The following is a 15085-nucleotide window of genomic DNA, read 5'->3' on the forward strand; positions in this document are numbered from 1 at the left end:
ATGGGATGGTTCCACACTGCCCTCTAGTGACCAGCAGCATGCACATCATGCCAACCTGAACCTCATTCAGCCTCTCTCACCAAGCACCTGCCCTATTCCAGGCACGGGGGTATTGAGGTGCACAGCACACGCAGTCTGTCTTCGAATTACTCATAGTCCTTGGAGGGGAAAAACACAAAGCAATGTGTATGTCATTACACATGAGAATGTTCACAGTACTGTGAGAACACAGCAAGTATCATCACACCTGTGGCGTCTCATAGGACTTGGAGGACGTGGTCTGGGAGGATGACAAGGGGTTTTCCAAGCACAGAAAAAGGAGCTGTAGTTTGGGTCTGATTGTGAAGGGCCTGTTGTGCCACTACAGGACTGTGAGCACGAGCCGTTAGGAGACAATGACAGCAGTTTAGCTGCGATATTGTGTAGCATCAGTTTTTAAGGTGCACATTTTCTTTTCATGTTTTAACCTCTTTGGGATACCTTCTGCAAATGATGGTGCACCATCATTTTACTGGTAGTATTTTCCCTTTTCATGATAGGACATAAAAATCATGGTGTATTTTACAATCTGTGGCATCCAGGATTTGAGAGAATACAGTAAAATATGGGCTTAAATTGGGCAGCAGCTGGGGGATGGAGAGGGGAGGACAGTGCACAAGAAAGGGACAGAGTAAAATGAGACAGTGGCTGTGGAGACAGAGAGAGCAGAGCAGATTATAGAGACTGTAGGGGGTGGGATTTTTGAATAATTGTTGAATGATTGTATGTCAGAGAAGAAGAGGAGAGTTCCTCTGTGGAACATGTTTGTGTATGTGTGTGTGTGTGTATAGAAACAACTGGAAGAAACTAGTAAAAACAGGCTTTGCTATATTTTAATTTCTTTGACCATAAAAGTGGTGAGGGATTACATAACCGAAAGGTGTCATTGGGGTCACCTCATTGAAAAAAATCCATGCGGGTTTTGAATGCACCAGACTGGAAGCAGCGTAGGGAGGAAGGTATGGAAAGGATTGGATGATTTCTCTTTGACTCTCTGGGTTTAAGATTGTTTTCTGCTTAATAAGAAACAGGAGCACAACATCGCATTTAATTTGCTCTAATTCATCTGGCGAATACACTCTCCTGATATCAGGTGGATCAATTGTACAAATAACTTCAGAGCCACTTGATACTTTTGTCACGGATGAGACTGAAGAGTACCATTTGCTTCCCCGTGCCGGATGCCAACCTAGCTGATTTTAGGATCTGCGGTAAAGAATCCCCACCCCCAGAGCATGCACGCTCCACCACCTTCCCTCAGTGAACATTTTACTATGTGAAGGATGCAAATTGGCTGTTGTAACCATTGCTTTGCAGCCATGAAATGGAACATCAGTTGCATAAAATGAAGCCACATATTTCTGAGATTTGGGTTATTACGGCATTTATTTTCTCATCCCTAAGGGGGGATGCTAGTGGTGCTGTCAGCTACTTAATCATTTCATTGGGCTTTTCTTGGTTGTTGAATTTTAGGTTTTATTCCTTATAGTCAAAGACTGAAAAGAAGGAGAAGAGGGTTGATGGGGTGGCGCTGGTGGTGGTGGTAGGCATCAGAGGAGGCGTGAGAGCGGGGGCTCTCTCCGATATAGAAATGTGGCAAATCTGGAGAATCAGTGTAGTAGAACAGAGCATGCAAGTAGGAAGCCTTTCTTAGGAAAAGTGTCCATTTCTAACGTGACTTCACAATGTAGTGGAAAGAGTGGGACAGATGTGCCCTCAAACATCCCCTCCTTTGCTTGCTAGCCATCTGACTAGGCAAGCTATTGACCCGCTCAGAGCCCGGGTTTCTTTATTTGTAACACAAATGTAGTAATAAGCACACCTCACAAAAAGTAGATGGGAGGTGACCCATGGGAAGCAGCAGCAGAGTCTGACACACAGCAGGTGTCTGATACCTGCTTTCACGATACCCTGTGTGACCCCCCACCCTTGGGTGCTCATGTCTTAATCACTCCAGGAACACTGACTGGTCGTTCCTGCCCTTCCCTTTGCATGCCTTCTATTTCACCTTCCCCAGGTCTTTGCCCAGATCATTCCCTGTTCTGGGTATCTCTGGACGTCCACATCCTACCCTCTCCAAGGCTCGGCTTCCCTGGGAAACATCCCTGGCACTCCTGAATGGAATTCTTCTCTCCCTCCTCAGAGCCAATATCACAGCACAGCGGGCAGTCCTTTCACATATATTATCTCAGATACTTACAGCTCTGTGACCTATTTACCCTCGCTGAGCCTCAGTTTCTTCATCAAAATGGTGATAATAAAAGTATCTGCTCCCTGGATGAAGTTGCTAATGCACGCACAGTGGCAGACAGAACTCAGTAGATGATAGTGATGTTGACGTAGCCGTAGTATATCCAGGTGTGACCTCTGGTCAGCAAATGTAATTTCCTTGGTTGCTTACTTCTAGAAAGGATGCATGCTGTGTCTAGAAATCGGTGGCTTTTTTCATGATTCCCCCCGACTTGTTAGGTACTGCAGAAGTAAATGGCAGCAGTGCCTTGTCTAATAAAATAAGTGCATTGGGGTGGAGCTCTATTTGGATTTCGCTTGTGGATGATATTTATTTACCAGCTTAAGACCCTACTCCTTGCTTCCAGGGCACAGGAAAAGTTCATTACACTTGCAGAGCCGCTAAGAAATGCAAAGCATGTGAAAACTGGACAACAATGTGAAATTTCAAATGCACATCGTTAACTGGCAAGACAACGAACTTTGATGAATATAAAATGAATGACCTTCAGGATGGGAACAGAGGCTGCCTAATCTTGGGAGGAGGAGGAAGCACTGGGATGGAAGAACTTGGGATTTCTTCCATGAGCCCCCAACAAATGCACCTGTGAGCAAAAGTTTTCCTACTTTTATGTCATTTACCTTCCTCAGTGTATTTCATAATTTGCATATGCAAACAACTGCTGAGAAGGCATATTAAGAGATTCAAAATTAAGATAATGGGACATATTACACAGTCCTAGTAAACAGTACTGGGCCATGCCTCACTGGGTTTCAAGGTCAGTAGATCATAATTTCCAACCCAGGTGACTGTCCTTTGTCTGCCCCCATGAATGGTTGCCCCCTAAAATTTGTGATATGAATCACAAAGAAAGAAAAGAAGAGAAGAGGAAAGAGAAACGAAAAAACCTCAACAAACCGGGAGCCATCTACCTGGGTGGGTAACAGGGATGAATTCCTGGCACCGTATTCCTGTTGTATCCCTGGGGTATTTCGTGTTCCCCAGCCTGACACCCTCAGCAGCTTCCTGATTGGCTCACTCCTTACGATAGCTCTGCTTGCCCGAGGGACAACAGATTGGACAGGGAGACTGACCCGGCTATGCTGTCCGACGTGGTAGCCGCTAACCACATATACCTGTTGAGTCCTTGAAGCACAGCAAGCCCAAAATGGAATGTGCTTTGAGTGTAAAACAGATATTGAATTTCAAAGACTTATTATGAAAAAAGAATGTGAAATACCTCAAGAATTTCTCAATAGATTACATGTTGAAGTAATGTTTGGGATATATTGGCTTCAGTGAAACACTCTTAGAGTTGGTTTTACTGTTTGCCTTCTTTCAGTGTAGGTACCAGAAAATTTTAAATTGCAGATGTCACTTGCTTTATATTTCTATGCCCAGCTGCTCTGGACTAGGTCTGCCTGGGCTGACATCATAACCATTGTACAATGGCCCAGATTCAGCCTCAGATGTGACTATCAACAGGGCGTCTTATTTCATTTTAAAAATCATTGTGTTTACTTTTAGAATTTGAAGAATAACAAAGGGCACAAGACGAGAAGTGGGTCTTATACTCCTGCTTCCACCCCTTTTCCCAATTTCTCTTGTTTTCTCCCCAAGAGGTAAACACCATCCCAGTGCCCTGTACACCTTTCTGGAGACATCCAAGAAGTGGGGCCGCCTAGGGCCCCCACAGGCTGCACGCTCCCTGTGGTCTGCTGCCACTGTGGGCATTTGAGTGTGTCCTGGAGTGTGGCAGCTTGCAGTGAGCGAGAGTCCACAGGGGAAAGGCCATGGTGAGAGATAAGCGTTAAATCATTAATTTGTGTCCAATGACACGAGCAATGAGCAAAGAGACTTACTGTCTAATTATCCCCCAGACATTTGCTATTTCTAATTTCTTCGAAAAACTGGCATCAGGGATGTTAGTGTGCCCAGTGGGAGCGGTGACACCCTTGCAGGGGAACGGTAAGTTCTCTGCTAGCACCTCTGTGCCCTGTGGCCCACCGGACTCCCCTACCGAGCCATTTTCCTCTTTAGAGATGAAATAACTGGAAATGGGGAGTTATTTGCCAAAAGCCTGGTGAATCAAGGATTCAATTCAGTAACACTAAGCTAGAAATAACTTTTGTAAGGCAAGTTTCAATATGTTCAATATGATGGCCTAACCTTGAGTTTTCACAGTGTAGGGGAAAACTGTGGCCTGAAGATGAATCAATGTATAGCTCACTATATATATTTAGGGAGACATTTAATGCTATCATCCTTAGAATTATCAAAGCAATTCCTTAAAGCATGGCGTGTGGGAGAAAGAAAAAAAAATTACTCTTTATTCTTGCATCCCCACCCGCAGCATTGAAAATCTGTTAGGCTCAGTTACCTGAACACCAAAGTCAGCTGGGGCTTCCTGAGCCCACCTCAGACCTACTGAGTCCAACGGAGGGTGAGGCTGGAGCCAGGTACCCAGATGACACTGAGCATCATTGGCTCATTTTTTACAATAAACAGAAACCAAATAAGTGCTGGGATACAGCAAAAAGCAGGAAAGGGAAATACAAACAAACAGACCTATATTATCTTTTTTTATCATAAATATATTTAAACTTATAGGAGTATATTCAAGCCAAACTTGATTTGAGCAAATACTGATAACTAAGATGGACTCCCAGTGCACAAAAGCCGCCGAGGAGCGGATGTTTCCACGGAGGCAGCACTGCTGGTCAAGCAGCTAGCTGATACCCCCCCACACACACACACCGATCCTGGCTGCTCTATCCAGTCGGATACTCACTAGAGGGTCAAAAGACAACTAGATCCAGGCGACCAGCAATGAGAGGCTTGGCAACAATCCTGCAGGCTCTCGAAGTACCAGCGGGCTAAGATGTAAAGCAGAGTTTTAGCCCAGCCCGGGGAATTGGAGAACTGATCCTGAAACTAGCACTGAGCCATGGTCATTCAGACAAGGCCTAATTGTGGAGAGTTGGGGGTTCAGGGGAGAGGCACAGAGAGGCAGAAAGAGACAAACTTTGAATTCAGACAGTCTGCATCCAAACTCTGACTCCTTCACCTACTAAGCGTGTGACACACATCCCTCTGTGTGTCAGTTTGCTCATCTGGAAAGTGGGGAGCTCTTGCCTACATTGCAGATTTTGTATAGGGACTTCAAACATTCATAAAGTGCCTAGGGAGCTGCATGAGACAAATTACTAAATTTAAATTTTACTCATAATGTTACATTACTAAAATAATATTAAATGAATAAAATCATTGGCTGGCAGCAGTGACCCCATGGACAAGTAGCACATGGAATTCACACCTAGAAGCCCATGTGAGGGGACTGTATTGGACAAGCTCATCCCAGACACTGGCCTCCCTGGGCACAGACTGGGCAAGGCGTCAGTGTAGGTAAAGGGCTCTGGTATCAACAACTGTGTGTGGCAGAACATGGCCAGCCTAATGCCAGCCACCTGCCCAACATCCCCTGAAGGAAGAGGAAGGGCAAAGAACATTCTCTTCACGTAACCCACACCTTTGTGAACCATGCAACATCTTTCACACCTGCTCTCTGTTCCTCTCGTCGTTACCAGCAGCACCAATCGTGTCCAAGAGAGGCTTTGCTGCAGTGGTGCTCCCTAACATCCGTATACAGTTTGCAAAGAAACTGTTAGTGGAAGAGTTTTGGTTTTTATCTTAGTAATAATAATAATGATAATAGGATTAACATAGTATTAAGTGGCATGTGGGATCATTTCTCTGGTTTTTCAACATTGACTCCAAAAATCCTAGTCTTCTTACATAGGAAAAGCAGCCTGAGGGAATAGAGAAAGACTGGGGTCAACTTAGCACTGCTAAGGAAGAACCCTGTCTCCACCCTGCAGGTTAAGCGTGGTGCGTGAGATCTTGGAAGCACTTCTTCAACCTCCTACACAGCTCCGTCTATGGGAACTCAGAGCACTTTACTCTGCTTGGGTTCTGTTTTCTTCCTTTCCCACATCTCAGCTACTTCCTTCCTTACAGCCCCAGCCCACGAGCTCCAAATATTTATCTTCTGCTTTCTTTCAAAGTTGCATTGCAAAAATGTCTCTCCTAGTGCCTTTACCTCCATCTCTCTCCTTAACATCTAATCCCTTCCATTTCTAGCCATTACTCTGAAATCTACATAGCACAAAACATCAAGGCTACCACTGCGAGGAGCCTTGTGTTCAGATGAATGACATCAGGTAAATGATTTGTCCAGATATCAGGCTGAATTTTTTTCTCTTTTTCGGTGGGTTATGGTATTTGTGTACATACACCCTTGATACTCCAGCATTTCTGATTCTGAGTCAGTATGCTTGTGTGCCCTCAGCATGAAGTAATTTAAAGGAAAAACGAAAGAATAAGAGGAAGGGGAGATGCGGTGCACGGAGCAAAGGCAGAGGCAGTTGGTTAATTACTCTTCTCGGGTCTGCCACTTACTTGTACAATGCTGGACAAGTCTCTCAGCTGCTCTGCATCTCAGTTTCCTGGCTTATTGAATAAAAGGTTGGGCTTGATTATGCCTGAAGTCCTTTTAGCTCTAGATTCCACACTACCCTCATTTTGCCAATTCTTGTATATGCTACACTGCAGTGAGACTGATGATTCGGCTCCAGTCATCCCTGCCACATTGTTTATTCCTGCAGTGATGCCTCCAGCATGCCCATGTGGGCAGGCAGCCCACCAGCTTCTCACATTCAGCCTTTACAATCAGCCCTTCAGCATCTCCAGCCACTCTGCAGGAACCTAGACTAAGTGGTATTCTAAAATCTCTTAGGCTCACTAGTTACATTCAAAGAAGACCTATTACACACCTCAGCAGAGCAATCAGAGACATATAATAGGACACCTCAGTTGCAAAGAAAGGAGACCTAATTCATATGACATGGCTGTTGGACCTTCTTCACTAACCCCTCTGGGCTCTGAACTAACATCAGGGGCTTAGCCACCAATTGCTAAGTCAACACTGGGATAGACAGGTGTGACCCACCTCTCAAATCCCAGCAAGTGGGGACTTGGATTTCCTCTGCTGCCTCCTATCTAGAAACTTCCACCAAGGAACTCAGGGCAGGCTGACCAAATTAAACACAATCTGGCATATCCATGGGGACACCACATTTTGGCTTTAAGGATTTATCCCCAGTCCTAGAAGCTCCTTGTAAGTTACATGATTTTCCCTATGCTCTTTCTACAAACCTCTGATTTCTCTTTTAAGAGCTATAGGATTTGAAATCAAACAGGTCTAGCCTGGAATTCTGGCTCTGCTGATTTCTAACTGAGAAGCTTTAGATAGAGTCATTTAACCTCTTTGAGCTTCTATCTCCTCCTCTGTAGAGAATGGGTAGTAACACCTCCCTCACATGTGCAGTGTAAGGACTCAGTGAGATAATGTATGTGAAAGTGCTCAGTACAAGGCCTGACATATACTACAGTCACTGCCGTTCATCGTGGCTATTACGGTTACGTCAGTTAGCCCAATGTGTCCGCCCGAATTATGGTAAAAGACAATCTGCTGAATAAGACTATATCCTAAAGGCAAGAATGTCAGCACTATGTTAGGAGTGAAGAGGGTCCATGGTGCCAGCTCCATGTAGAAAAAAAATAAATATAATGACCGTCATTACATTTCTGAGATTTACAGGGCCGCTGAGAAATACGGTGCAGCTTCTCATTGGTGGGTTTGAAGTTGCTGTCAGAGACAGTGGGAAGACCATGAGCTTGGGTCAAAGAGACTTCTTGTGAGCTCTGATCCCCTCGCTTGCTTCCCTTGTACCTTGAGTAGAGTTCTAGACTATCTGTTCTAGTTTCCTCAACTGAGAGTAAGTCCTCAAAGTTTGTGGGTCCCTGCACCCTGCCTTTGCTAAGCAGCTGTGTTGAGAATGCAGGTAGCTCTGGCACAAGTCAGATGACTATCTCTTCCGTTATATAATTGAGATTCCCTTCCCTCCCAGCTACTCTGTAGGTAGGGTAACATTTCAGTTGTGAGGAATTATTTCTGAGTATGTAGAGGAGTTTTAGGTCAGATTGCCTTAAGAGACAATATAATGGAAACCTCACCTAAGCTTTGTATCCCATCAGACAAGGAACTACTTACTGAATCATTTGGAATTACCAAAGGTAAGTCTTACTCATGCTTAGCTGTCCACAGTACACGTCAGCCCAGAAGAGCTATCTCCATTAAACTGAAAGGTCCTGAATATATATGTATCTTGTGAATTGGGTCTTTTAAAAAGGATATACCTTCTTTCTTTTTTTAATCTTTTCTAGTCTGGAAATTGGAATTTAGACAACATGAGGGACTTCCACCAGAATTGTTTCTGAGGTCCCATCTAGACTCAAGGATAAATTTGCCTTGCTGGGCATATTGCTTTTGACAAGAAAATTTAAATTGTTTCTTTATAATTGTTCTATCATTCAGGCATACATTATTTCAAACTGGCTCTCCTTCCATGTAACAGATTTATTGAACAGTTTTAGTACAGCTGAAGTTTTAATGATGCAATGTAGAAAACATATAATGTATATTACATATATCAACCTGTTGTGTATGGCCTCAGCACAACTGTTTGGTTAAAAGCTGTTTAAATAAGATATAGTAAAGAAAGCAAATGGGATTTGAAGACAAGTGTACTGGTTTTATGTTAAATTGAGTGGGCCTCAATATCCAGATATTTGGTCAAACATTATCCTGGATGTTTCTGTAAAAGTGTTTCAGATGAGATAAACATATAAATTAGTAGACTTTGAATAAAGCAGACTGGCCTCCATAATGTGGGTGGGTCTTGCACAATCGGTTGAAATCCTCCCAAGCACACAAGTCCGGCCTTCCAAGAGTGAGGAGGAATTCTACAGCAGGTGGCATTAAGACTTGGCAGCATCGGCTCGTCTCTGGTCCTCCAGCCTGCCAGGCCACCCTGCAGATTGTGGATTTGCCAGCCTCCATAGTCATGCATGCCACCTCCTTAAAATAAATCTCTTTCTATGTGTATGTACACATCCTATTTATTCTGTTTCCCTGGAGAATCCTGAATAATACAACAAATAATCCCAAACACCCTCAACTCTAAGCCACTTTGGAGTTATTACACTGGCAACCTGTATTTGAAGACAACTTGTCATCTTGCATTGCTAGGTAGTCAGCTGTGTAATCTAATAATTTCCAGTGGTTAAAAGTACAGGCTTTAGAGCCAGAGATATGTGAGGTCAAACCCGGGCTCCCCCATTGTGGACTGGACATTTGCCTCTAGGTAGGAAATTACCACAGAGGCCTGGCAGGACAGGCTTGCCCTGTGGGAGGCCTCCCTGCACAAGTGGGATTAGTCCAATCTTCCCAACCAAGAGGGAGCAAATGGCATGGGTCTAGGTGCCACACTGTGTTTGGTGCTGGGTTTAGTGAGGAAAAAATTGTGAGGATTAATTAAGTTCAAGTTGAGAACTTAGCACCATATCCAACACAAAGTAAGGGTTCAAACCAAGATGGCAGCTTTTATGAATAGGATCATTACCAACGTCAAAGAATGAAAGCACTCCTTCCCCTAAAAATACACTGAAGTTATTTTCCTCTAACACAGCAGTGTCACCAGGATAAAAGAGATGAGTCCATTCATAAGAGGTCCCGGCTAATCATGAGCTGCTGCAAAGCTCTGTATTTGCTATACAAAAACATAAAATTTTACAAAATGATTAAACTGGAGGTAGCTTTGCAAAAGAACACATTGCTTTTAGATGGTTTCAGGTTATAAAGATAATATTGATTGACGTACAATCCGTGGAACACCTGTTACCTCTTCCCTCAATATACAGAGCTCCCCCCAGTTTCAAACCAGTGTAAATGTGTGAAGTAAAGAAACCCAGGGACTTCTCTGACCTTCAGGTTTCTCCAGATGAACTTGAGCAGCGAATGTCCATTTCAGTCCTCTCTTTTCCTCCCAAAGAATCCACCACCTCTGCAGCTGTCCAAACACAGCATTCACAGACCGAAGAAGAAATGAAAATCCCCAACATAGTTTCCATCTGAAATGAGCTGAGATACATTTGCTCACATCAAGATCATTAGACTTGGAATCAGAAGACCTGAGTTAGCCCCCACCGCCAGCTGTATGATCCTGGATAAGTCACTGAGCCTCCACCACCCTCACTATTTCCCTCATTTGTCAAGTGGGCTTCACCTTCATCTCTCACCTCATTTGGCTGTGGATTAAAATAAAACAAAAAGAAAAACTGTGAGGCAGCCCAAGGCAGTCTGGATATCTCCCGCAGCTTCGACTTCTCTGTTCCCTCTTTCCTGGTCTGCAAAATACAACTTTTTCCAACATGCTGTGTGCCAAAGTAGTTCATCGGAAACACAGCAATTAGCATTACAGTTAAAATGACACTGCGACAATGTTAATTACTACAAGGCAGATGTACCGTTAGGTAACATACATAATGTTGTCAAGCCTTTATTTTTTAAATTAAAGTGCAACAAACCATACCCTGGCTACAGAGCTTTTTTTGATTAATACAAATTAGTGTTATTTCACTGTCTAGGGAAGGAGTGGGGATAAAGGGTTATTGCATCTAATTGTAGGCACACATCGGCAAATGGTAGAATTTTGGATGTATTCCCCAGAACTCTTTCCTCCACTCTGGTTTCTACCTAATGAGAGTGTGAACTCCATGAGGGCGGGGACAGGGCCTGACTTTACTCACCATACTGCCCCCAGCTCCTAGCACACAGTCAGGTACTTTGAATATTTTCTGAATGACTGAAAAAATGAATGCAGGCATCCATGCATGAAGATAGAGCCATGTAGGCAGAAGGGGTCTGGAAGTGGAGCAGAAGAACTAGAAGGCACAGTGGCTCAGTCCTGATCACCCTGGTTTTGTGTTGGCTTTATGTCCTTCCAAATGATCTTGGATGTTTTCTGTGTCTGATGCTTTAACATCTGAAATGAAAAGCAAGTGAATCGTCACAATGCATGTCAGTTAAAGTTCTTCATCGTGACATTTAGCAGGCAACACTATATTCCACCGGGCTCTGGGAAATAGAGAAGATCCACATGGGTCCCTCAGCATCAGCTGGGCATCCAAGCAATGACTCAAAAGGAAGGAAGGGAGTAAAAAATGTTTGACCATTACATGCAATATTTATTTAATTCTCACAACAAATTCAGGAGGGAAGTTTTTCTCAATTTTTTCATTGTGGTAAAATACACATATAAAATTTACCTCCTTAACCAGTTGTAAGTATACATCTCTATACTATTAAGTACATTCACATTGTTGTGCAAGCATCACCCTATCCATCTCCAGAAATTTTTTCATCTTGCGAAACTGAAACTCTATGTTCATTAAGCAATACTTGTCCATTCCTCTCTGCCTGCAGCCCCCCAGTAACCACCACTCTGCTTTCAATCTACTCCGGGTACCCTGTATATGCAGAATCCATTTATACTTAAAGTAATTATTAATAAGGAAGCATTTACTTCTATTATTTTGATGTTTTCTGTATGCTTATAACTTTTTATCCCTCATTTTCATGGGAGAAATGTTCCCATCTCTACAGTTAAGAAAACTAAGGCTTTAAGAAATTAACTAACCAGCTAGGGTCACCAAGAGGCAGATTGGGAATCTTTTGGCACATGAGTCCTTGATTCTTTCATCTTGTATGTGCCAGTGTGCTTTCTAACTACTGGGAATATGCGGACAAGCATTTGACATGGTCACTGCCTTACTTCAGTGGGCAACAGTTTTCTTAGGAACATTTGATGTCTGCGTTTACATATGAAAGGATATCAATAAGTTCAGGGAAGCCCAAGATATTTGCCCAATGGGACAGAGCATACACCCTGTAAGAATGCAGAGCAGCTCCTCTTAGGCTGCCTTGCAAAACCATAGGTGCCCATGGATGCTGCTGGTTGTGTTCTTAATGTCATTTGAAGAAAATTAGAGGCCCAGCCTGTCTCTGGGATCTACTCTCCATGGCAGATGGAATTGTCAGTAGATAGTAAGCACTGTGATAATGTGTACACCATTTGACCCAAAACTTGCCTAATGAAATAACTCTATGTTAAAAAAATATTTAACCATAAGGATGCTCATTACAGTATTTTTTTTACAACAGTGAAAAAGTGGAGGGAATGTAAAGATTCAATAAATTGTACATTTTTACAGTGAAATAGTATGCAGCTATTTCAAAGTGATAGTGCAAAAGAATAATGACCTGGATAGAGTCATGTTAGTGAAAATATATATAATATTGTATTTACTGTATTGTATTATTTAATAATATTAATTACTATTATGTATTTATATATACTAATGTATATATTAGTATATATTAATATATTGATATACATTAATGCTAGTATTATGCGTTAATGGGTATTAGTAATATATAATAAATGCATATTATGTATACCATATATTAGTATGTTCTATTTAATATACATTATTATATATGATATATAATCACAAATATATACATATGTGTGTGAGAAATCATTGTCTACTTATCTATTCACATATAAAATTATCTCATTAAAATATGGATTTAAATAGCTATGAGTCTAAAGAGTATATATACCAAAACATTAGTGGTCATTATTGGGTAATTGTGGAATTGTGGTTGATTTTTATTTCCTTGAGCTGTTCTATATCTTTCTAACCCTACATAATGCCTGTATATTATCTTAATAATTAGAAAAGGCAAATTTTGCCTAAAGATGGATGCAAATGTCAAAGATGAACTATCTCTAACCATTTTACTACAAAAAAGGTCATGAGGTGGGGCATGAAAAGGCGATGAGTCTTCATCATCTCATACTGACTAAACATTTATTTGTTTGAGACTGGAGAATATGAGTAGAGTCTTTGATGGATCATTTTGTTACAAGGAATACATAACTTTAAAAAAAGGGATTTATTGGTAAGATATAAAGTATCTGAGAAGTTACGGCTCAGACCTCATGAAGGAACTGGTACGAGGAGGTACAAATGGTTTCTGAGGTCAAGTGGTTATGTCTCCAGTTGTCACTGTCTCCATCTCCATCTCTGTCTCTCTCTCTCTCTGGTCTCACTCTTTGGCTGCATAGCAGATTGATTCTCTGGGCCCCATGTGACTTCCCAGTTCAGGTACTCTGCACTGCCAGGTGCTCAACAGAGTTCTGCTGATAGTTCCATATTCACAGGGAAGAGCAGGTAATTGACTTAGTGTATATCAGTTAGCTTTTGCTACATAACGAACTACCCCAAAACTTAGGGACTTAAAACAAACAATTATTTAGCTCCCAAGACTTTGCATCTATGGGAAGTTCTTATAGTCTGTGTCAGGCTAAGCTGATCTTGGCTGAGCCAGTCAACTGGTAGATCAGCCATGGAATGGATAGCCTAGGATGGCTCTCCTCACTATGGTGTCATCCTCCAGCAGGCTAGCCCAGGCATGTCTCAAGTTTCCAAGAAGGAGTGAGGAAGTATGCAAGGCCTGTAAAGGCCCACCCGCAGAACTCACATGTTGTATTCACTACATGCTATCAACCAAAGCAAATGACAAGCCCAATCCAGATTCAAGGGATGGAGACATAGACCCCTATCTTGGTGAGAGCAGCTACAAAGTCACTTATAAGATCTTCAGTTAGGGAGGGGAAGAATTCTGGTCATTTTTGCCATCTGTACATTATCTGCCAGGGACCCAGGCTGACACCGGCTCCATCTTGTAGTGGTACCACATTTACATGTTTCCACAAATACCCATTGCTTGATGTAGCAGAGGAAGAGAGAGACTGAACATTTGTGCATAAGCTTTTCACTATTATAGGCTGGAAGTGACACTTGTCATGTCCCCTCACAGCCCATGGCCGGCACCAGTCACATGGGCTCTACCTTACAGCAAGATGATGAAATAACAAGTCAATGGAGTATTTGATGAGCGTTCCTGTCTCTGCTACAGTGAGCAAACTACAGAGCTAACTGATTGTTCGTAAGACTGGTGTGAGAAAGGCAGAAGAGCAGGGAGGCTAATGAATAAAGAAAAGGCTATAAAATATATGAGAACCAAGTTTAATGAAGGCACCAGAAGTTACATGAAGCCCTTAAGGAATCCCCAGAGCAGAAGGCTGGGCCTAAAAGAGTCAGAGTAAGAGCCAGACAATCCCAGCTGAGCATCCAGTAGCCCAGAAGAATTCCATCCAGACCCATTCAAAATTTCCCTTAAGCGTTCCATCTGCTCCAAGAGCCAAGTCAACCCAGGAAATCAAGAGAGTAGAGTCACTGGTGAGAATCAGCATTCTAGAAACCAGTGTTGCCATGTGCTAAGGGCCTAGTCAGGAAAATGAAGCTGCATATCAAGTTTCAAAAGGACAGAAGGAAATGAAATGCTAAGCAGGATGATTAGCAGCTTGCAGGGACTAAAGCAAGATGGAATCGGGAGTGAGGAAGGGGAATGGGAAGCTTGTGTGAATCTCTTTAGCTTAGCACTGAAGCCACAAGCTACGACAAAGGATCAGGGCTCTCATTCTATGCAGTGTCTGCTTGCAGAGGTGAGAGAGGGGGACACAAGACACACCAGAGTGGACACTGGAGACTTCAGACTTCAGATGAGGAGGTGCATATGTTTTCTGAGGTCTGCCACCAGGGTATGCCCCTGTCAGCCCACTGGGGCTTTCTTGTCTCTCGCCGTTGCAGCATCTCTCCCCCACTAACTGCTTTCTTCATTGTCTCACATATGAGATTTTAACTTTTGCAGCACCTCTACATTCCGAATATTTGTGGTAAGAGGGACAAGTTAATATAAGGTACAATACAATGTCCAAAACTTCA

The 15085-nt window shown here is 42.7% G+C and overlaps 1 protein-coding gene across 1 annotated transcript in view; it reads left to right on the forward strand.

Moving 5' to 3' along the window:
* Nucleotides 1-15085, forward strand: part of CA10 (carbonic anhydrase 10) — a 462952-nt gene that overhangs the window by 341405 nt on the left and 106462 nt on the right. The gene's annotated exons all lie outside the window — the stretch shown is intronic.

This window comes from Manis javanica, chromosome 4 (genome assembly GCF_040802235.1).
Source record: "Manis javanica isolate MJ-LG chromosome 4, MJ_LKY, whole genome shotgun sequence".
NCBI lineage: Eukaryota > Metazoa > Chordata > Mammalia > Pholidota > Manidae > Manis > Manis javanica.